General features: G+C 37.5%; 12 non-coding genes across 12 annotated transcripts; all 12 read right to left on the bottom strand.

Annotated features, from left to right (window-relative positions):
- Positions 1-750: 750 nt before the first annotated feature.
- TRNAI-AAU (transfer RNA isoleucine (anticodon AAU)) lies at positions 751-824 on the bottom strand. The gene has a single exon. It is a non-coding gene; the product is annotated as a tRNA-Ile (tRNA).
- An 830-nt stretch (positions 825-1,654) lies between these two features.
- Positions 1,655-1,728, bottom strand: TRNAI-AAU (transfer RNA isoleucine (anticodon AAU)). Its single transcript has one exon. It is a non-coding gene; the product is annotated as a tRNA-Ile (tRNA).
- Positions 1,729-2,558: 830 nt separating this feature from the next.
- Positions 2,559-2,632, bottom strand: TRNAI-AAU (transfer RNA isoleucine (anticodon AAU)). The gene has a single exon. It is a non-coding gene; the product is annotated as a tRNA-Ile (tRNA).
- An 818-nt stretch (positions 2,633-3,450) lies between these two features.
- On the bottom strand, positions 3,451-3,524 carry TRNAI-AAU (transfer RNA isoleucine (anticodon AAU)). Its single transcript has one exon. It is a non-coding gene; the product is annotated as a tRNA-Ile (tRNA).
- An 831-nt stretch (positions 3,525-4,355) lies between these two features.
- On the bottom strand, positions 4,356-4,429 carry TRNAI-AAU (transfer RNA isoleucine (anticodon AAU)). Its single transcript has one exon. It is a non-coding gene; the product is annotated as a tRNA-Ile (tRNA).
- A 1,739-nt stretch (positions 4,430-6,168) lies between these two features.
- On the bottom strand, positions 6,169-6,242 carry TRNAI-AAU (transfer RNA isoleucine (anticodon AAU)). Its single transcript has one exon. It is a non-coding gene; the product is annotated as a tRNA-Ile (tRNA).
- An 831-nt stretch (positions 6,243-7,073) lies between these two features.
- On the bottom strand, positions 7,074-7,147 carry TRNAI-AAU (transfer RNA isoleucine (anticodon AAU)). Its single transcript has one exon. It is a non-coding gene; the product is annotated as a tRNA-Ile (tRNA).
- A 6,100-nt stretch (positions 7,148-13,247) lies between these two features.
- Positions 13,248-13,321, bottom strand: TRNAI-AAU (transfer RNA isoleucine (anticodon AAU)). Its single transcript has one exon. It is a non-coding gene; the product is annotated as a tRNA-Ile (tRNA).
- Positions 13,322-14,152: 831 nt separating this feature from the next.
- Positions 14,153-14,226, bottom strand: TRNAI-AAU (transfer RNA isoleucine (anticodon AAU)). The gene has a single exon. It is a non-coding gene; the product is annotated as a tRNA-Ile (tRNA).
- A 1,181-nt stretch (positions 14,227-15,407) lies between these two features.
- On the bottom strand, positions 15,408-15,481 carry TRNAI-AAU (transfer RNA isoleucine (anticodon AAU)). Its single transcript has one exon. It is a non-coding gene; the product is annotated as a tRNA-Ile (tRNA).
- An 824-nt stretch (positions 15,482-16,305) lies between these two features.
- Positions 16,306-16,379, bottom strand: TRNAI-AAU (transfer RNA isoleucine (anticodon AAU)). The gene has a single exon. It is a non-coding gene; the product is annotated as a tRNA-Ile (tRNA).
- Positions 16,380-21,025: 4,646 nt separating this feature from the next.
- On the bottom strand, positions 21,026-21,099 carry TRNAI-AAU (transfer RNA isoleucine (anticodon AAU)). Its single transcript has one exon. It is a non-coding gene; the product is annotated as a tRNA-Ile (tRNA).
- Between the last annotated feature and the right edge of the window lie 249 nt (positions 21,100-21,348).

Raw genomic sequence — 21,348 nt, 5'->3', positions numbered from 1 at the left:
ATAATAAAATAAACTTGCAATTTTTACTACTCAAAAAGCATTGGACAAATTGCTTTTGTGTTTTCCATTCCACCCCACAAAGAGTTTTCTTCAGTACATTATATGGTACATTAAATGCTGCCATTAAAAACAAGAACTTGTCTCGCTAAAAACAAGCCCTTATATGACTATGAGGACGGAAAAATAATAAAGTTATGACTATCGGAATACAAAGAGGCAAAATCAAGATATTATTTTTGTCCTTAAGGTTGAAATTGAACCTCTAAGATGATTTCATGCAACAAACTCTGCATTTCTATAAATCACCGGTTAGACCATACATGGAATATTGTGTACAGTTTTGAGCACCTGTGTATGAGAAGGACATTGCTGAACTAGAATGCGTGCAAAGAAGGGAAAGCAAGGTAATTAAAGGACCTCATCACAGACGGGGATTCTTTACTGTAAGAGCAGTTCGACGATTGAACTCTCTGCCACATTGAAAAGTGTTTTTTTGAAAAATATAAAATGTCATCATATTTGTACCAGATTCTGGAGATGGAACTTTGATCCAGGAATTTATTCTAATAGCCATATTTGGAGTAAGGGAGGAATTTTTCCCCTAATGACAACATTGGAATGCACTCCAAGACAGTTTTTGCCTTCCTCTGGATCAACACGGCAGGTTTATAGGTTGAATTTGATAGACCTCTTTTCAATATTATCAACTATTCAACTCTGTAACAAGCATGTAACAAAAGTGAGCTTCCATGGCCCGTACGGGGATCGAACCCGTGACCTTGGCGTTATTAGCACCACGCTCTAACCAACTGAGCTAACCGGCCACTTTTACACCAAAGATTCACGTCACGTCAGTAGAAAATACATGCAAACGTGTATTCATATTGATATCCTATTAACCTGAATAATAAAATAAACTTGCAATTTTTACTACTCAAAAAGCATTGGACAAATTGCTTTTGTGTTTTCCATTCCACCCCACAAAGAGTTTTCTTCAGTACATTATATGGTACATTAAATGCTGCCATTAAAAACAAGAACTTGTCTCGCTAAAAACAAGCCCTTATATGACTATGAGGACGGAAAAATAATAAAGTTATGACTATCGGAATACAAAGAGGCAAAATCAAGATATTATTTTTGTCCTTAAGGTTGAAATTGAACCTCTAAGATGATTTCATGCAACAAACTCTGCATTTCTATAAATCACCGGTTAGACCATACATGGAATATTGTGTACAGTTTTAAGCACCTCTGTATGAGAAGGACATTGCTGAACTAGAATGCGTGCAAAGAAGGGAAAGCAAGGTAATTAAAGGACCTCATCACAGACGGGGATTCTTTACTGTAAGAGCAGTTCGACGATTGAACTCTCTGCCACATTGAAAAGTGTTTTTTTGAAAAATATAAAATGTCATCATATTTGTACCAGATTCTGGAGATGGAACTTTGATCCAGGAATTTATTCTAATAGCCATATTTGGAGTAAGGGAGGAATTTTTCCCCTAATGACAACATTGGAATGCACTCCAAGACAGTTTTTGCCTTCCTCTGGATCAACACGGCAGGTTTATAGGTTGAATTTGATGGACCTTTTTTCAATATTATCAACTATTCAACTCTGTAACAAGCATGTAACAAAAGTGAGCTTCCATGGCCCGTACGGGGATCGAACCCGTGACCTTGGCGTTATTAGCACCACGCTCTAACCAACTGAGCTAACCGGCCACTTTTACACCAAAGATTCACGTCACGTCAGTAGAAAATACATGCAAACGTGTATTCATATTGATATCCTATTAACCTGAATAATAAAATAAACTTGCAATTTTTACTACTCAAAAAGCATTGGACAAATTGCTTTTGTGTTTTCCATTCCACCCCACAAAGAGTTTTCTTCAGTACATTATATGGTACATTAAATGCTGCCATTAAAAACAAGAACTTGTCTCGCTAAAAACAAGCCCTTATATGACTATGAGGACGGAAAAATAATAAAGTTATGACTATCGGAATACAAAGAGGCAAAATCAAGATATTATTTTTGTCCTTAAGGTTGAAATTGAACCTCTAAGATGATTTCATGCAACAAACTCTGCATTTCTATAAATCACCGGTTAGACCATACATGGAATATTGTGTACAGTTTTAAGCACCTCTGTATGAGAAGGACATTGCTGAACTAGAATGCGTGCAAAGAAGGGAAAGCAAGGTAATTAAAGGACCTCATCACAGACGGGGATTCTTTACTGTAAGAGCAGTTCGACGATTGAACTCTCTGCCACATTGAAAAGTGTTTTTTTGAAAAATATAAAATGTCATCATATTTGTACCAGATTCTGGAGATGGAACTTTGATCCAGGAATTTATTCTAATAGCCATATTTGGAGTAAGGGAGGAATTTTTCCCCTAATGACAACATTGGAATGCACTCCAAGACAGTTTTTGCCTTCCTCTGGATCAACACGGCAGGTTTATAGGTTGAATTTGATGGACCTTTTTTCAATATTATCAACTATTCAACTCTGTAACAAGCATGTAACAAAAGTGAGCTTCCATGGCCCGTACGGGGATCGAACCCGTGACCTTGGCGTTATTAGCACCACGCTCTAACCAACTGAGCTAACCAGCCACTTTTACACCAAAGATTCACGTCACGTCAGTAGAAAATACATGCAAACGTGTATTCATATTGATATCCTATTAACCTGAATAATAAAATAAACTTGCAATTTTTACTACTCAAAAAGCATTGGACAAATTGCTTTTGTGTTTTCCATTCCACCCCACAAAGAGTTTTCTTCAGTACATTAAATGCTGCCATTAAAAACAAGAACTTGTCTCGCTAAAAACAAGCCCTTATATGACTATGAGGACGGAAAAATAATAAAGTTATGACTATCGGAATACAAAGAGGCAAAATCAAGATATTATTTTTGTCCTTAAGGTTGAAATTGAACCTCTAAGATGATTTCATGCAACAAACTCTGCATTTCTATAAATCACCGGTTAGACCATACATGGAATATTGTGTACAGTTTTGAGCACCTGTGTATGAGAAGGACATTGCTGAACTAGAATGCGTGCAAAGAAGGGAAAGCAAGGTAATTAAAGGACCTCATCACAGACGGGGATTCTTTACTGTAAGAGCAGTTCGACGATTGAACTCTCTGCCACATTGAAAAGTGTTTTTTTGAAAAATATAAAATGTCATCATATTTGTACCAGATTCTGGAGATGGAACTTTGATCCAGGAATTTATTCTAATAGCCATATTTGGAGTAAGGGAGGAATTTTTCCCCTAATGACAACATTGGAATGCACTCCAAGACAGTTTTTGCCTTCCTCTGGATCAACACGGCAGGTTTATAGGTTGAATTTGATGGACCTTTTTTCAATATTATCAACTATTCAACTCTGTAACAAGCATGTAACAAAAGTGAGCTTCCATGGCCCGTACGGGGATCGAACCCGTGACCTTGGCGTTATTAGCACCACGCTCTAACCAACTGAGCTAACCGGCCACTTTTACACCAAAGATTCACGACACGTCAGTAGAAAATACATGCAAACGTGTATTCATATTGATATCCTATTAACCTGAATAATAAAATAAACTTGCAATTTTTACTACTCAAAAAGCATTGGACAAATTGCTTTTGTGTTTTCCATTCCACCCCACAAAGAGTTTTCTTTCAGTACATTATATGGTACATTAAATGCTGCCATTAAAAACAAGAACTTGTCTCGCTAAAAACAAGCCCTTATATGACTATGAGGACGGAAAAATAATAAAGTTATGACTATCGGAATACAAAGAGGCAAAATCAAGATATTATTTTTGTCCTTAAGGTTGAAATTGGACCTCTAAGATGATTTCATGCAACAAACTCTGCATTTCTATAAATCACCGGTTAGACCATACATGGAATATTGTGTACAGTTTTGAGCACCTGTGTATGAGAAGGACATTGCTGAACTAGAATGCGTGCAAAGAAGGGAAAGCAAGGTAATTAAAGGACCTCATCACAGACGGGGATTCTTTACTGTAAGAGCAGTTCGACGATTGAACTCTCTGCCACATTGATAAGTGTTTTTTTGAAAAATATAAAATTTCATCATATTTGTACCAGATTCTGGAGATGGAACTTTGATCCAGGAATTTATTCTAATAGCCATATTTGGAGTAAGGGAGGAATTTTTCCCCTAATGACAACATTGGAATGCACTCCAAGACAGTTTTTGCCTTCCTCTGGATCAACACGGCAGGTTTATAGGTTGAATTTGATGGACCTTTTTTCAATATTATCAACTATTCAACTCTGTAACAAGCATGTAACAAAAGTGAGCTTCCATGGCCCGTACGGGGATCGAACCCGTGACCTTGGCGTTATTAGCACCACGCTCTAACCAACTGAGCTAACCGGCCACTTTTACACCAAAGATTCACGTCACGTCAGTAGAAAATACATGCAAACGTGTATTCATATTGATATCCTATTAACCTGAATAATAAAATAAACTTGCAATTTTTACTACTCAAAAAGCATTGGACAAATTGCTTTTGTGTTTTCCATTCCACCCCACAAAGAGGAGTTTTCTTTCAGTACATTATATGGTACATTAAATGCTGCCATTAAAAACAAGAACTTGTCTCGCTAAAAACAAGCCCTTATATGACTATGAGGACGGAAAAATAATAAAGTTATGACTATCGGAATACAAAGAGGCAAAATCAAGATATTATTTTTGTCCTTAAGGTTGAAATTGAACCTCTAAGATGATTTCATGCAACAAACTCTGCATTTCTATAAATCACCGGTTAGACCATACATGGAATATTGTGTACAGTTTTAAGCACCTGTGTATGAGAAGGACATTGCTGAACTAGAATGCGTGCAAAGAAGGGAAAGCAAGGTAATTAAAGGACCTCATCACAGACGGGGATTCTTTACTGTAAGAGCAGTTCGACGATTGAACTCTCTGCCACATTGAAAAGTGTTTTTTTGAAAAATATAAAATGTCATCATATTTGTACCAGATTCTGGAGATGGAACTTTGATCCAGGAATTTATTCTAATAGCCATATTTGGAGTAAGGGAGGAATTTTTCCCCTAATGACAACATTGGAATGCACTCCAAGACAGTTTTTGCCTTCCTCTGGATCAACACGGCAGGTTTATAGGTTGAATTTGATGGACCTTTTTTCAATATTATCAACTATTCAACTCTGTAACAAGCATGTAACAAAAGTGAGCTTCCATGGCCCGTACGGGGATCGAACCCATGACCTTGGTGTTATTAGCACCACGCTCTAACCAACTGAGCTAACCGGCCACTTTTACACCAAAGATTCACGTCACGTCAGTAGAAAATACATGCAAACGTGTATTCATATTGATATCCTATTAACCTGAATAATAAAATAAACTTGCAATTTTTACTACTCAAAAAGCATTGGACAAATTGCTTTTGTGTTTTCCATTCCACCCCACAAAGAGTTTTCTTTCAGTACATTATATGGTACATTAAATGCTGCCATTAAAAACAAGAACTTGTCTCACTAAAAACAAGCCCTTATATGACTATGAGGACGGAAAAATAATAAAGTTATGACTATCGGAATACAAAGAGGCAAAATCAAGATATTATTTTTGTCCTTAAGGTTGAAATTGGACCTCTAAGATGATTTCATGCAACAAACTCTGCATTTCTATAAATCACCGGTTAGACCATACATGGAATATTGTGTACAGTTTTGAGCACCTGTGTATGAGAAGGACATTGCTGAACTAGAATGCGTGCAAAGAAGGGAAAGCAAGGTAATTAAAGGACCTCATCACAGACGGGGATTCTTTACTGTAAGAGCAGTTCGACGATTGAACTCTCTGCCACATTGAAAAGTGTTTTTTTGAAAAATATAAAATGTCATCATATTTGTACCAGATTCTGGAGATGGAACTTTGATCCAGGAATTTATTCTAATAGCCATATTTGGAGTAAGGGAGGAATTTTTCCCCTAATGACAACATTGGAATGCACTCCAAGACAGTTTTTGCCTTCCTCTGGATCAACACGGCAGGTTTATAGGTTGAATTTGATGGACCTTTTTTCAATATTATCAACTATTCAACTCTGTAACAAGCATGTAACAAAAGAGAGCTTCCATGGCCCGTACGGGGATCGAACCCGTGACCTTGGCGTTATTAGCACCACGCTCTAACCAACTGAGCTAACCGGCCACTTTTACACCAAAGACTCACGTCACGTCAGTAGAAAATACATGCAAACGTGTATTCATATTGATATCCTATTAACCTGAATAATAAAATAAACTTGCAATTTTTACTACTCAAAAAGCATTGGACAAATTGCTTTTGTGTTTTCCATTCCACCCCACAAAGAGTTTTCTTTCAGTACATTATATGGTACATTAAATGCTGCCATTAAAAACAAGAACTTGTCTCGCTAAAAACAAGCCCTTATATGACTATGAGGACGGAAAAATAATAAAGTTATGACTATCGGAATACAAAGAGGCAAAATCAAGATATTATTTTTGTCCTTAAGGTTGAAATTGGACCTCTAAGATGATTTCATGCAACAAACTCTGCATTTCTATAAATCACCGGTTAGACCATACATGGAATATTGTGTACAGTTTTGAGCACCTGTGTATGAGAAGGACATTGCTGAACTAGAATGCGTGCAAAGAAGGGAAAGCAAGGTAATTAAAGGACCTCATCACAGACGGGGATTCTTTACTGTAAGAGCAGTTCGACGATTGAACTCTCTGCCACATTGAAAAGTGTTTTTTTGAAAAATATAAAATGTCATCATATTTGTACCAGATTCTGGAGATGGAACTTTGATCCAGGAATTTATTCTAATAGCCATATTTGGAGTAAGGGAGGAATTTTTCCCCTAATGACAACATTGGAATGCACTCCAAGACAGTTTTTGCCTTCCTCTGGATCAACACGGCAGGTTTATAGGTTGAATTTGATGGACCTTTTTTCAATATTATCAACTATTCAACTCTGTAACAAGCATGTAACAAAAGTGAGCTTCCATGGCCCGTACGGGGATCGAACCCGTGACCTTGGCGTTATTAGCACCACGCTCTAACCAACTGAGCTAACCGGCCACTTTTACACCAAAGATTCACGTCACGTCAGTAGAAAATACATGCAAACGTGTATTCATATTGATATCCTATTAACCTGAATAATAAAATAAACTTGCAATTTTTACTACTCAAAAAGCATTGGACAAATTGCTTTTGTGTTTTCCATTCCACCCCACAAAGAGTTTTCTTCAGTACATTATATGGTACATTAAATGCTGCCATTAAAAACAAGAACTTGTCTCGCTAAAAACAAGCCCTTATATGACTATGAGGACGGAAAAATAATAAAGTTATGACTATCGGAATACAAAGAGGCAAAATCAAGATATTATTTTTGTCCTTAAGGTTGAAATTGAACCTCTAAGATGATTTCATGCAACAAACTCTGCATTTCTATAAATCACCGGTTAGACCATACATGGAATATTGTGTACAGTTTTAAGCACCTCTGTATGAGAAGGACATTGCTGAACTAGAATGCGTGCAAAGAAGGGAAAGCAAGGTAATTAAAGGACCTCATCACAGACGGGGATTCTTTACTGTAAGAGCAGTTCGACGATTGAACTCTCTGCCACATTGAAAAGTGTTTTTTTGAAAAATATAAAATGTCATCATATATGTACCAGATTCTGGAGATGGAACTTTGATCCAGGAATTTATTCTAATAGCCATATTTGGAGTAAGGGAGGAATTTTTCCCCTAATGACAACATTGGAATGCACTCCAAGACAGTTTTTGCCTTCCTCAGGATCAACACGGCAGGTTTATAGGTTGAATTTGATGGACCTTTTTTCAATATTATCAACTATTCAACTCTGTAACAAGCATGTAACAAAAGTGAGCTTCCATGGCCCGTACGGGGATCGAACCCATGACCTTGGTGTTATTAGCACCACGCTCTAACCAACTGAGCTAACCGGCCACTTTTACACCAAAGATTCACGTCGCGTCAGTAGAAAATACATGCAAACGTGTATTCATATTGATATCCTTTTAACCTGAATAATAAAATAAACTTGCAATTTTTACTACTCAAAAAGCATTGGACAAATTGCTTTTGTGTTTTCCATTCCACCCCACAAAGAGTTTTCTTTCAGTACATTATATGGTACATTAAATGCTGCCATTAAAAACAAGAACTTGTCTCGCTAAAAACAAGCCCTTATATGACTATGAGGACGGAAAAATAATAAAGTTATGACTATCGGAATACAAAGAGGCAAAATCAAGATATTATTTTTGTCCTTAACCCCTTAAGGACGCAGCCTAGTTTGGGCCTTAAGGCTCAGAGCCCATTTTTTAAATCTGACATATTTTACTTTATGTGGTAATAACGTCGGAATGCTTAAACCTATCCAAGCGATTCCGAGATTGTTTTCTCGTGACACTTTGGGCTTCATGTTCGTGGTAAAATTTGGTCGATATATTCAGTCTTTATTTGAGAAAAATTGCAAAATTTAGAGAAAATTTAGAAAAAATAGCATTTTTCAGAATTTAAATGCATCTGCTTGAAAAACAGACGGTTATACCACCCACAATGGTCACTAGTTCACATTTCCCATATGTCTACTTTAGATTGGCATCGTTTTTTGAACATTATTTTATTTTTCTTGGACGTTACAAGGCTTAGAACATAAACAGCAATTTCTCATATGTTTAAGAAAATTTCAAAAGCCTTTTTTTTAAGGTACCTGTTCAGTTCTGAAGTGGCTTTGAGGGGCCTATGTATTAGAAACCCCCATAAAGCACCCCATTTTAAAAACTAGACCCCTCAAAGTATTCAAAACAGCATTTAGAAAGTTTTTTAACCCTTCAGGCATTTCACAGGAATTAAAGCAAAGTGGAGGTGAAATTTGCAAATTTCGTTTTTATTTCTGAATTTCAATTTTATTCAATTTTTTTTCTGTAACAAAGAAGGTTTTACCAGAGAAACACTACTAAATATGTATTGTCCAGATTCTTCAGTTTTTAGAAATGTCCCACATGTGGCTCTAGTGCGCTCGTGGACTAAAACACAAGCCCCAGAAGCAAAGAAGCACCTAGTGCATTTTGGTGGTGCTTTTTTATTAGCATATATTTTAGGCAGCATGCCAGGTTTGGAGAGGTGTTGAGGTGCCAAAACAGTAGGAATCCCCCAAAACTGACCCCATTTTGGAAACTGCACCCCTCAAGGAATTAATTTATGGTTATTGTTACCATTTTGACCCCGTAGTTTTTTCACAGCGCGTATTTGAATTCGGCTGTGAAATTAAAAGAATGACAATTTTTCCAATAAGATGTAATTTTTGATCAGAATTTCTTATTTTCACAGGGAACAAAATGCCCCATTTTGTTGCCCAATTTGTCCTGAGTGCGGCAATACCCCATTTGTGGTGATAAACTGCTGTTTGGGCCCATGGGAGGCCTCAGAAGGAAAGGAGCGCTATGTGTTTGTTGGAGTCCAGATTTTGCTGGATTGGTTTTCGGGTGCCATGTCGCATTTGCAGAGCCTCAGAGGTATCAAAGCAATGGAAACCCACCAAAAGTGACCCCATTTTGGAAACAAAACCCCTCAAGGAATTTATTTATGGGTGTTGTGACCATTTAGACCCCACAGTTTTTTCACAGAACTTATTTGAATTGGGCTGTGAATTTAAAAAAAACAACTTTTTTCCAATAAGATGTAGTTTTGGCTCAAAATGTCTTATTTTCACAACGAATAAAATACCCCATTTTGTTGCCAAATTTGTCCTGAGTGCGGCAATACCCTATTTGTGGCCATAAACTGCCGTTTGGGCCCATGGGAGGTATTAGAAGGAAAGGAGCGCTATGTGTTCTTTGGAGCCCAGATTTTGCTGGATTGGTTTTCGGGTGCCATGTCGCATTTGCAGAGCCCCAAAGGTATCAAAGCAATGGAAACCCACCAGAAGTGACCCCATTTTGGAAACTACAGCCCTCAAGGAATTCATTTATGGGTGTTGTGACCATTTAGACTCCACAGTTTTTTCACAGAATTTATTTGAATTGGGCTGTGAATTCAAAAAAATGTAATTTTTTCCAATAAGATGTAGTTTTGGCTCAAAATTTCTTATTTTCACAAGGAATAAAATACCGCATTTTGTTGCCCAATTTGTCCTGAGTGTAGCAATACCCTATTTGTGGTGATAAACTGCCGTTTGGGCCCATGGGAGGGCTCAGAAGGAAAGGACCACCATGTGGCCTACTGGGAATTTTCTGGTGCAAAGTCATGTATGCAGAAGCCCCTGAGGTACCAGTACAGTTGAAACCCCCGAGAAGTGACCCCGTTTTAAAAACGACACCCCTTAAGGAATTCATCTAGAGGTGTAGTGAGCATTTTGACCCCACAGGTATTGTGTAAAAGATAATGTGCAGCAGTTGGTGCAGAGTGAAATTTGCAATTTTCTATACATATATGCCAATTCAGTGTCCGATATATTGTGCCCAGCATGCGCCACCGGAGATATACACCTCATAAACTGTAATGTTGGCTCTCCCGGGTACGGCAATACCCTACATGTGGCTGTTATCAGCTGCCTGGGCACGCAGCAGGGCTCAGAGGGGAAAGATGAGGAGGGGTAAGCTGTGCGAAGTGGATCAGAGCGAGTAAAACTGGGGTAAATTAAAAATAAAGGGATGGATGATAAATTTGAAAACACTCTTTCATACAGAGCTCTGGTTTTTCGGGACACGCGTCACATTGATATATTGTGTCCTTCCTTATCCCCCTCTTATAGCAGACTCTGCACCTCTTTTGACTTTTTCCCTTCTTGCCAGTTTGGGGAACTTCCCCTAAAAAGTGTTGCCCTGGTACGATGCCTGTGGCCCCGCTTCCAGAAGTACTGTAAGGCTTCAGGACTTGATCTGACAAGTCCACCCCTCCCATGTACCTATTGTAGTCCAGGATGCAGTCTAGTTTGGGGGTCCCTGTACTGGTACCTTGTACAGGTACATGGGTACTGGTGTGGCATCTCCCTGGTCTTGTACTTGACCCACAATATGTTGCTGCTAGATTGTGCCCTGCTCTCACCCCTTCTGAGTGTTTGCCCAAGCAGAGTCGTAGGGAGGCCTCTCAGGTTTCTTCTAGAAGTGCCGCATGCCGCAGGACTTCTGGAAGCGAGGCAGTTGAAGAGTGGGACGCTGGTATAAAAATTATCCAGGTAGAGGTGGTAACCCTGGTCCAGCAGTGGGTGCACCAAATCCCACACAATTTTTGTATTAACTCCCAGTAAGGGGGGGCATTCTGGGGGCTGAGAACTGGTGTCCTTCCCTTCATATATCCTAAATCTGTAGGTATACCCTGATGCACTCTCGCAGCTTATACATCTTCACGCCATACCTTGCCCTCTTACCCGGCAGGTACTCGCGGAATTGAAGCCTCCCTTTCAAATGTACCAGGGATTCATCTATAGAAATACACTTCTCGGGGGTGAATGCTTGGGAAAACCGGGCACTGAAATGGTCTAATAGGGGTCTCCGTTTATACAAACGGTCAAAACTGGGGTCATCTCGGGGTGGGCACGGCTCATTATCAGTATAATGTAAGAAGCGAAGTATTGCCTCATTTTTATTTTATTTTTTAGTTTCCAGCTCAGTTCTGAAGTTGCTTTGAGGGGCCCATATATTAGACACCCTTATCAAACACCCCATTTCAGAAACTAGACCCCTCAAAGTATTCACAACAGCATTTAAAAAGTTTATTAACCCTTTAGGCGTTTCACAGGAATTTAGAGCAAAGTAGAGGTGACATTTAATTAATTTAATTTAATTTATTAGGCACCATGTCCGGTTTGAAGAGGTCTTGTGGTGCTAAAACAGTGGAAACCCCCCAAAAGTGGCCCCTTTTTGGAAACTAGAGACCTTGAGGAATCCATTGCAGTTTTCTTGGGGTGCATGCGACTTTTTGATCAGTTTTTATTCTAATTTTAGGTGGCGTGGTGACTAAAAAAACAGCAATTTTACTATTGTTTTTTATTCAATTTTATTTACATTGTATTCATATTGATATCCTATTAACCTGAATAATAAAATAAACTTGCAATTTTTACTACTCAAAAAGCATTGGACAAATTGCTTTTGTGTTTTCCATTCCACCCCACAAAGAGTTTTCTTCAGTACATTATATGGTACATTAAATGCTGCCATTAAAAACAAGAACTTGTCTCGCTAAAAACAAGCCCTTATATGACTATGAGGACGGAAAAATAATAAAGTTATGACTATCGGAATACAAAGAGGCAAAATCAAGATATTATTTTTGTCCTTAAGGTTGAAATTGAACCTCTAAGATGATTTCATGCAACAAACTCTGCATTTCTATAAATCACGGGTTAGACCATACATGGAATATTGTGTACAGTTTTGAGCACCTGTGTATGAGAAGGACATTGCTGAACTAGAATGCGTGCAAAGAAGGGAAAGCAAGGTAATTAAAGGACCTCATCACAGACGGGGATTCTTTACTGTAAGAGCAGTTCAACGATTGAACTCTCTGCCACATTGAAAAGTGTTTTTTTGAAAAATATAAAATTTAAAATATAAATAGGACGGAAAAATAATAAAGTTATGACTATCGGAATACAAAGAGGCAAAATCAAGATATTATTTTTGTCCTTAAGGTTGAAATTGGGCCTCTAAGATGATTTCATGCAACAAACTCTGCATTTCTATAACTCACGGGTTAGACCATACATGGAATATTGTGTACAGTTTTGAGCACCTGTGTATGAGAAGGACATTGCTGAACTAGAATGCGTGCAAAGAAGGGAAAGCAAGGTAATTAAAGGACCTCATCACAGACGGGGATTCTTTACTGTAAGAGCAGTTCAACGATTGAACTCTCTGCCACATTGAAAAGTGTTTTTTTGAAAAATATAAAATTTCATCATATTTGTACCAGATTCTGGAGATGGAACTTTGATCCAGGAATTTATTCTAATAGCCATATTTGGAGTAAGGGAGGAATTTTTCCCCTAATGACAACTTTGGAATGCACTCCAAGACAGTTTTTGCCTTCCTCTGGATCAACACGGCAGGTTTATAGGTTGAATTTGATGGACCTTTTTTCAATATTATCAACTATTCAACTCTGTAACAAGCATGTAACAAAAGTGAGCTTCCATGGCCAGTACGGGGATCGAACCCGTGACCTTGGCGTTATTAGCACCATGCTCTAACCAACTGAGCTAACCGGCCACTTTTACACCAAAGATTCATGTCACGTCAGTAGAAAATACATGCAAACGTGTATTCATATTGATATCCTATTAACCTGAATAATAAAATAAACTTGAAATTTTTACTACTCAAAAAGCATTGGACAAATTGCTTTTGTGTTTTCCATTCCACCCCACAAAGAGTTTTCTTTCAGTACATTATATGGTACATTAAATGCTGCCATTAAAAACAAGAACTTGTCTCGCTAAAAACAAGCCCTTATATGACTATGAGGATGGAAAAATAATAAAGTTATGACTATAGGAATACAAAGAAGCAAAATCAAGATATTATTTTTGTCCTTAAGGTTGAAATTGAACCTCTAAGATGATTTCATGCAACAAACTCTGCATTTCTATAAATGACCGGTTACACCATACATGGAATATTGTGTACAGTTTTAAGCACCTGTGTATGAGAAGGACATTGCTGAACTAGAATGCGTGCAAAGAAGGGAAAGCAAGGTAATTAAAGGACCTCATCACAGACGGGGATTCTTTACTGTAAGAGCAGTTCGACGATTGAACTCTCTGCCACATTGATAAGTGTTTTTTTGAAAAATATAAAATTTCATCATATTTGTACCAGATTCTGGAGATGGAACTTTGATCCAGGAATTTATTCTAATAGCCATATTTGGAGTAAGGGAGGAATTTTTCCCCTAATGACAACTTTGGAATGCACTCCAAGACAGTTTTTGCCTTCCTCTGGATCAACACAGCAGGTTTATAGGTTGAATTTGATGGACCTTTTTTCAATATTATCAACTATTCAACTCTGTAACAAGCATGTAACAAAAGTGAGCTTCCACGGCCCGTACGGGGATCGAACCCGTGACCTTGGCGTTATTAGCACCACGCTCTAACCAACTGAGCTAACCGGCCACTTTTACACCAAAGATTCACGTCACGTCAGTAGAAAATACATGCAAACGTGTATTCATATTGATATCCTATTAACCTGAATAATAAAATAAACTTGCAATTTTTACTACTCAAAAAGCATTGGACAAATTGCTTTTGTGTTTTCCATTCCACCCCACAAAGAGTTTTCTTTCAGTACATTATATAGTACATTAAATGCTGCCATTAAAAACAAGAACTTGTCTCGCTAAAAACAAGCCCTTATATGACTATGAGGACGGAAAAATAATAAAGTTATGACTATCGGAATACAAAGAGGCAAAATCAAGATATTATTTTTGTCCTTAAGGTTGAAATTGGACCTCTAAGATGATTTCATGCAATAAACTCTGCATTTCTATAAATCACCGGTTAGACCATACATGGAATATTGTGTACAGTTTTGAGCACCTGTGTATGAGAAGGACATTGCTGAACTAGAATGCGTGCAAAGAAGGGAAAGCAAGGTAATTAAAGGACCTCATCACAGACGGGGATTCTTTACTGTAAGAGAAGTTCTACGATTGAACTCTCTGCCACATTGAAAAGTGTTTTTTTGAAAAATATAAAATTTAAAATATAAATAGGACGGAAAAATAATAAAGTTATGACTATCGGAATACAAAGAGGCAAAATCAAGATATTATTTTTGTCCTTAAGGTTGAAATTGGGCCTCTAAGATGATTTCATGCAACAAACTCTGCATTTCTATAAATCACCGGTTAGACCATACATGGAATATTGTGTACAGTTTTGAGCACCTGTGTATGAGAAGGACATTGCTGAACTAGAATGCGTGCAAAGAAGGGAAAGCAAGGTAATTAAAGGACCTCATCACAGACGGGGATTCTTTACTGTAAGAGCAGTTCAACGATTGAACTCTCTGCCACATTGAAAAGTGTTTTTTTGAAAAATATAAAATTTCATCATATTTGTACCAGATTCTGGAGATGGAACTTTGATCCAGGAATTTATTCTAATAGCCATATTTGGAGTAAGGGAGGAATTTTTCCCCTAATGACAACTTTGGAATGCACTCCAAGACAGTTTTTGCCTTCCTCTGGATCAACACGGCAGGTTTATAGGTTGAATTTGATGGACCTTTTTTCAATATTATCAACTATTCAACTCTGTAACAAGCATGTAACAAAAGTGAGCTTCCATGGCCCGTACGGGGATCGAACCCGTGACCTTGGCGTTATTAGCACCACGCTCTAACCAACTGAGCTAACCGGCCACTTTTACACCAAAGATTCACGTCACGTCAGTAGAAAATACATGCAAACGTGTATTCATATTGATATCCTATTAACCTGAATAATAAAATAAACTTGCAATTTTTACTACTCAAAAAGCATTGGACAAATTGCTTTTGTGTTTTCCATTCCACCCCACAAAGAGTTTTCTTTCAGTACATTATATGGTACATTAAATGCTGCCATTAAAAACAAGAACTTGTCTCGCTAAAAACAAGCCCTTATATGACTATGAGGACGGAAAAATAATAAAGTTATGACTATCGGAATACAAAGAGGCAAAATCAAGATATTATTTTTGTCCTTAAGGTTGAAATTGAACCTCTAAGATGATTTCATGCAACAAACTCTGCATTTCTATAAATCACCGGTTACACCATACATGGAATATTGTGTACAGTTTTGAGCACCTGTGTATGAGAAGGACATTGCTGAACTAGAATGCGTGCAAAGAAGGGAAAGCAAGGTAATTAAAGGACCTCATCACAGACGGGGATTCTTTACTGTAAGAGCAGTTCAACGATTGAACTCTCTGCCACTTTGAAAAGTGTTTTTTTGAAAAATATAATCATATTTGTACCAGATTCTGGAGATGGAACTTTGATCCAGGAATTTATTCTAATAGCCATATTTGGAGTAAGGGAGGAATTTTTCCCCTAATGACAACATTGGAATGCACTCCAAGACAGTTTTTGCCTTCCTCTGGATCAACACGGCAGGTTTATAGGTTGAATTTGATGGACCTTTTTTCAATATTATCAACTATTCAACTCTGTAACAAGCATGTAACAAAAGTGAGCTTCCATGGCCCGTACGGGGATCGAACCCGTGACCTTGGTGTTATTAGCACCACGCTCTAACCAACTGAGCTAACCGGCCACTTTTACACCAAAGATTCACGTCACGTCAGTAGAAAATACATGCAAACGTGTATTCATATTGATATCCTATTAACCTGAATAATAAAATAAACTTGAAATTTTTACTACTCAAAAAGCATTGGACAAATTGCTTTTGTGTTTTCCATTCCACCCCACAAAGAGTTTTCTTTCAGTACATTATATGGTACATTAAATGCTGCCATTAAAAACAAGAACTTGTCTCGCTAAAAACAAGCCCTTATATGACTATGAGGACGGAAAAATAATAAAGTTATGACTATCGGAATACAAAGAGGCAAAATCAAGATATTATTTTTGTCCTTAAGGTTGAAATTGAACCTCTAAGATGATTTCATGCAACAAACTCTGCATTTCTATAAATCACCGGTTACACCATACATGGAATATTGTGTACAGTTTTGAGCACCTGTGTATGAGAAGGACATTGCTGAACTAGAATGCGTGCAAAGAAGGGAAAGCAAGGTAATTAAAGGACCTCATCACAGACGGGGATTCTTTACTGTAAGAGCAGTTCGACGATTGAACTCTCTGCCACATTGAAAAGTGTTTTTTTGAAAAATATAAAATTTCATCATATTTGTACCAGATTCTGGAGATGGAACTTTGATCCAGGAATTTATTCTAATAGCCATATTTGGAGTAAGGGAGGAATTTTTCCCCTAATGACAACATTGGAATGCACTCCAAGACAGTTTTTGCCTTCCTCTGGATCAACACGGCAGGTTTATATGTTGAATTTGATGGACCTTTTTTCAATATTATCAACTATTCAACTCTGTAACAAGCATGTAACAAAAGTGAGCTTCCATGGCCCATACGGGGATCGAACCCATGACCTTGGCGTTATTAGCCCCACGCTCTAACCAACTGAGCTAACCGGCCACTTTTACACCAAAGATTCACGTCACGTCAGTAGAAAATACATGCAAACGTGTATTCATATTGATATCCTATTAACCTGAATAATAAAATAAACTTGCAATTTTTACTACTCAAAAAGCATTGGACAAATTGCTTTTGTGTTTTCCATTCCACCCACAAAGAGTTTTCTTTCAGTACATTATATGGTACATTAAATGCTGCCATTAAAAACAAGAACTTGTCTCGCTAAAAACAAGCCCTTATATGACTATGAGGACGGAAAAATAATAAAGTTATGACTATCGGAATACAAAGAGGCAAAATCAAGATATTATTTTTGTCCTTAAGGTTGAAATTGGACCTCTAAGATGATTTCATGCAACAAACTCTGCATTTCTATAAATCACCGGTTACACCATACATGGAATATTGTGTACAGTTTTGAGCACCTGTGTATGAGAAGGACATTGCTGAACTAGAATGCGTGCAAAGAAGGGAAAGCAAGGTAATTAAAGGACCTCATCACAGACGGGGATTCTTTACTGTAAGAGCAGTTCGACGATTGAACTCTCTGCCACATTGAAAAGTGTTTTTTTGAAAAATATAAAATTTCATCATATTTGTACCAGATTCTGGAGATGGAACTTTGATCCAGGAATTTATTCTAATAGCCATATTTGGAGTAAGGGAGGAATTTTTCCCCTAATGACAACATTGGAATGCACTCCAAGACAGTTTTTGCCTTCCTCTGGATCAACACGGCAGGTTTATAGGTTGAATTTGATGGACCTTTTTTCAATATTATCAACTATTCAACTCTGTAACAAGCATGTAACAAAAGTAAGCTTCTATGGCCCATACGGGGATCGAACCCATGACCTTGGCATTATTAGCCCCACGCTCTAACCAACTGAGCTAACCGGCCACTTTTACACCAAAGATTCACGTCACGTCAGTAGAAAATACATGCAAACGTGTATTCATATTGATATCCTATTAACCTGAATAATAAAATAAACTTGCAATTTTTACTACTCAAAAAGCATTGGACAAATTGCTTTTGTGTTTTCCATTCCACCCCACAAAGAGTTTTCTTCAGTACATTATATGGTACATTAAATGCTGCCATTAAAAACAAGAACTTGTCTCGCTAAAAACAAGCCCTTATATGACTATGAGGACGTAAAAATAATAAAGTTATGACTATCGGAATACAAAGAGGCAAAATCAAGATATTATTTTTGTCCTTAAGGTTGAAATTGGACCTCTAAGATGATTTCATGCAACAAACTCTGCATTTCTATAAATCACCGGTTAGACCATACATGGAATATTGTCTACAGTTTTGAGCACCTGTGTATGAGAAGGACATTGCTGAACTAGAATGCGTGCAAAGAAGGGAAAGCAAGGTAATTAAAGGACCTCATCACAGACGGGGATTCTTTACTGTAAGAGCAGTTCGACGATTGAACTCTCTGCCACATTGAAAAGTGTTTTTTTGAAAAATATAAAATTTCATCATATTTGTACCAGATTCTGGAGATGGAACTTTGATCCAGGAATTTATTCTAATAGCCATATTTGGAGTAAGGGAGGAATTTTTCCCCTAATGACAACATTGGAATGCACTCCAAGACAGTTTTTGCCTTCCTCTGGATCAACACGGCCACATTGAAAAGTGTTTTTTTGAAAAATATAAAATGTCATCATATTTGTACCAGATTCTGGAGATGGAACTTTGATCCAGGAATTTATTCTAATAGCCATATTTGGAGTAAGGGAGGAATTTTTCCCCTAATGACAACATTGGAATGCACTCCAAGACAGTTTTTGCCTTCCTCTGGATCAACACTGCAGGTTTATAGGTTGAATTTGATGGACCTTTTTTCAATATTATCAACTATTCAACTCTGTAACAAGCATGTAACAAAAGTGAGCTTCCATGGCCCGTACGGGGATCGAACCCCTGACCTTGGCATTATTAGCACCACGCTCTAACCAACTGAGCTAACCACCCACTTTTACACCAAAGATTCACGTCACGTCAGTAGAAAATACATGCAAACGTGTATTCATATTGATATCCTATTAACCTGAATAATAAAATAAACTTGCAATTTTTACTACTCAAAAAGCATTGGACAAATTGCTTTTGTGTTTTCCATTCCACCCCACAAAGAGTTTTCTTTCAGTACATTATATGGTACATTAAATGCTGCCATTAAAAACAAGAACTTGTCTCGCTAAAAACAAGCCCTTATATGACTATGAGGACGGAAAAATAATAAAGTTATGACTATCGGAATACAAAGAGGCAAAATCAAGATATTATTTTTGTCCTTAAGGTTGAAATTGGACCTCTAAGATGATTTCATGCAACAAACTCTGCATTTCTATAAATCACCGGTTAGACCATACATGGAATATTGTGTACAGTTTTGAGCACCCGTGTATGAGAAGGACATTGCTGAACTAGAATGTGTGCAAAGAAGGGAAAGCAAGGTAATTAAAGGACCTCATCACAGACGGGGATTCTTTACTGTAAGAGCAGTTCGACGATTGAACTCTCTACCACATTGAAAAGTGTTTTTTTGAATAATATAAAATTTCATCATATTTGTACCAGATTCTGGAGATGGAACTTTGATCCAGGAATTTATTCTAATAGCCATATTTGGAGTAAGGGAGGACTTTTTCCCCTAATGACAACATTGGAATGCACTCCAAGACAGTTTTTGCCTTCCTCTGGATCAACACGGTAGGTTTATAGGTTGAATTTGATGGACCTTTTTTCAATAATATCAACTATTCAACTCTGTAACAAGCATGTAACAAGCATGTAACAAGCATGTAACAAAAGTGAGCTTCCATGGCCCGAACGGGGATCGAACCCGTGACCTTGGCATTATTAGCACCACGCTCTAACCAACTGAGCTAACCGGCCACTTTTACACCAGAGATTCACGTCACGTCAGTAGAAAATACATGCAAACGTGTATTCATATTGATATCCTATTAACCTGAATAATAAAATAAACTTGCAATTTTTACTACTCAAAAAGCATTGGACAAATTGCTTTTGTGTTTTCCATTCCACCCCACAAAGAGTTTTCTTTCAGTACATTATATGGTACATTAAATGCTGCCATTAAAAACAAGAACTTGTCTCGCTAAAAACAAGCCCTTATATGACTATGAGGACGGAAAAATAATAAAGTTATAACTATCGGAATACAAAGAGGCAAAATCAAGATATTATTTTTGTCCTTAAGGTTGAAATTGGACCTCTAAGATGATTTCATGCAACAAACTCTGCATTTCTATAAATCACCGGTTAGACCATACATGGAATATTGTGTACAGTTTTGAGCACCTGTGTATGAGAAGGACATTGCTGAACTAGAATGCGTGCAAAGAAGGGAAAGCAAGGTAATTAAAGGACCTCATCACAGACGGGGATTCTTTACTGTAAGAGCAGTTCGACGATTGAACTCTGCCACATTGAAAAGTGTTTTTTTGAAAAATATAAAATTTCATCATATTTGTACCAGATTCTGGAGATGGAACTTTGATCCAGGAATTTATTCTAATAGCCATATTTGGAGTAAGGGAGGAATTTTTCCCCTAATGACAACATTGGAATGCACTCCAAGACAGTTTTTGCCTTCCTCTGGATCAACACGGCAGGTTTATAGGTTGAATTTGATGGACCTTTTTTCAATATTATCAACTATTCAACTCTGTAACAAAAGTGAGCTTCCATGGCCCGTACGGGGATCAAACCCGTGACCTTGGCGTTATTAGCACCACGCTCTAACCAACTGAGCTAACCGGCCACTTTTACACCAAAGATTCACGTCACATCAGTAGAAAATACATGCAAACGTGTATTCATATTGATATCCTATTAACCTGAATAATAAAATAAACTTGCAATTTTTACTACTCAAAAAGCATTGGACAAATTGCTTTTGTGTTTTCCATTCCACCCCACAAAGAGTTTTCTTTCAGTACATTATATGGTACATTAAATGCTGCCATTAAAAACAAGAACTTGTCTCGCTAAAAACAAGCCCTTATATGAC

The sequence above is a fragment of the Rhinoderma darwinii genome, chromosome 3, assembly GCF_050947455.1.
Source record: "Rhinoderma darwinii isolate aRhiDar2 chromosome 3, aRhiDar2.hap1, whole genome shotgun sequence".
Lineage (NCBI taxonomy): Eukaryota > Metazoa > Chordata > Amphibia > Anura > Rhinodermatidae > Rhinoderma > Rhinoderma darwinii.
The sequence above is the reverse complement of the archived record's forward strand: the minus strand, read 5'-3'. Positions and strand labels throughout refer to the sequence as shown.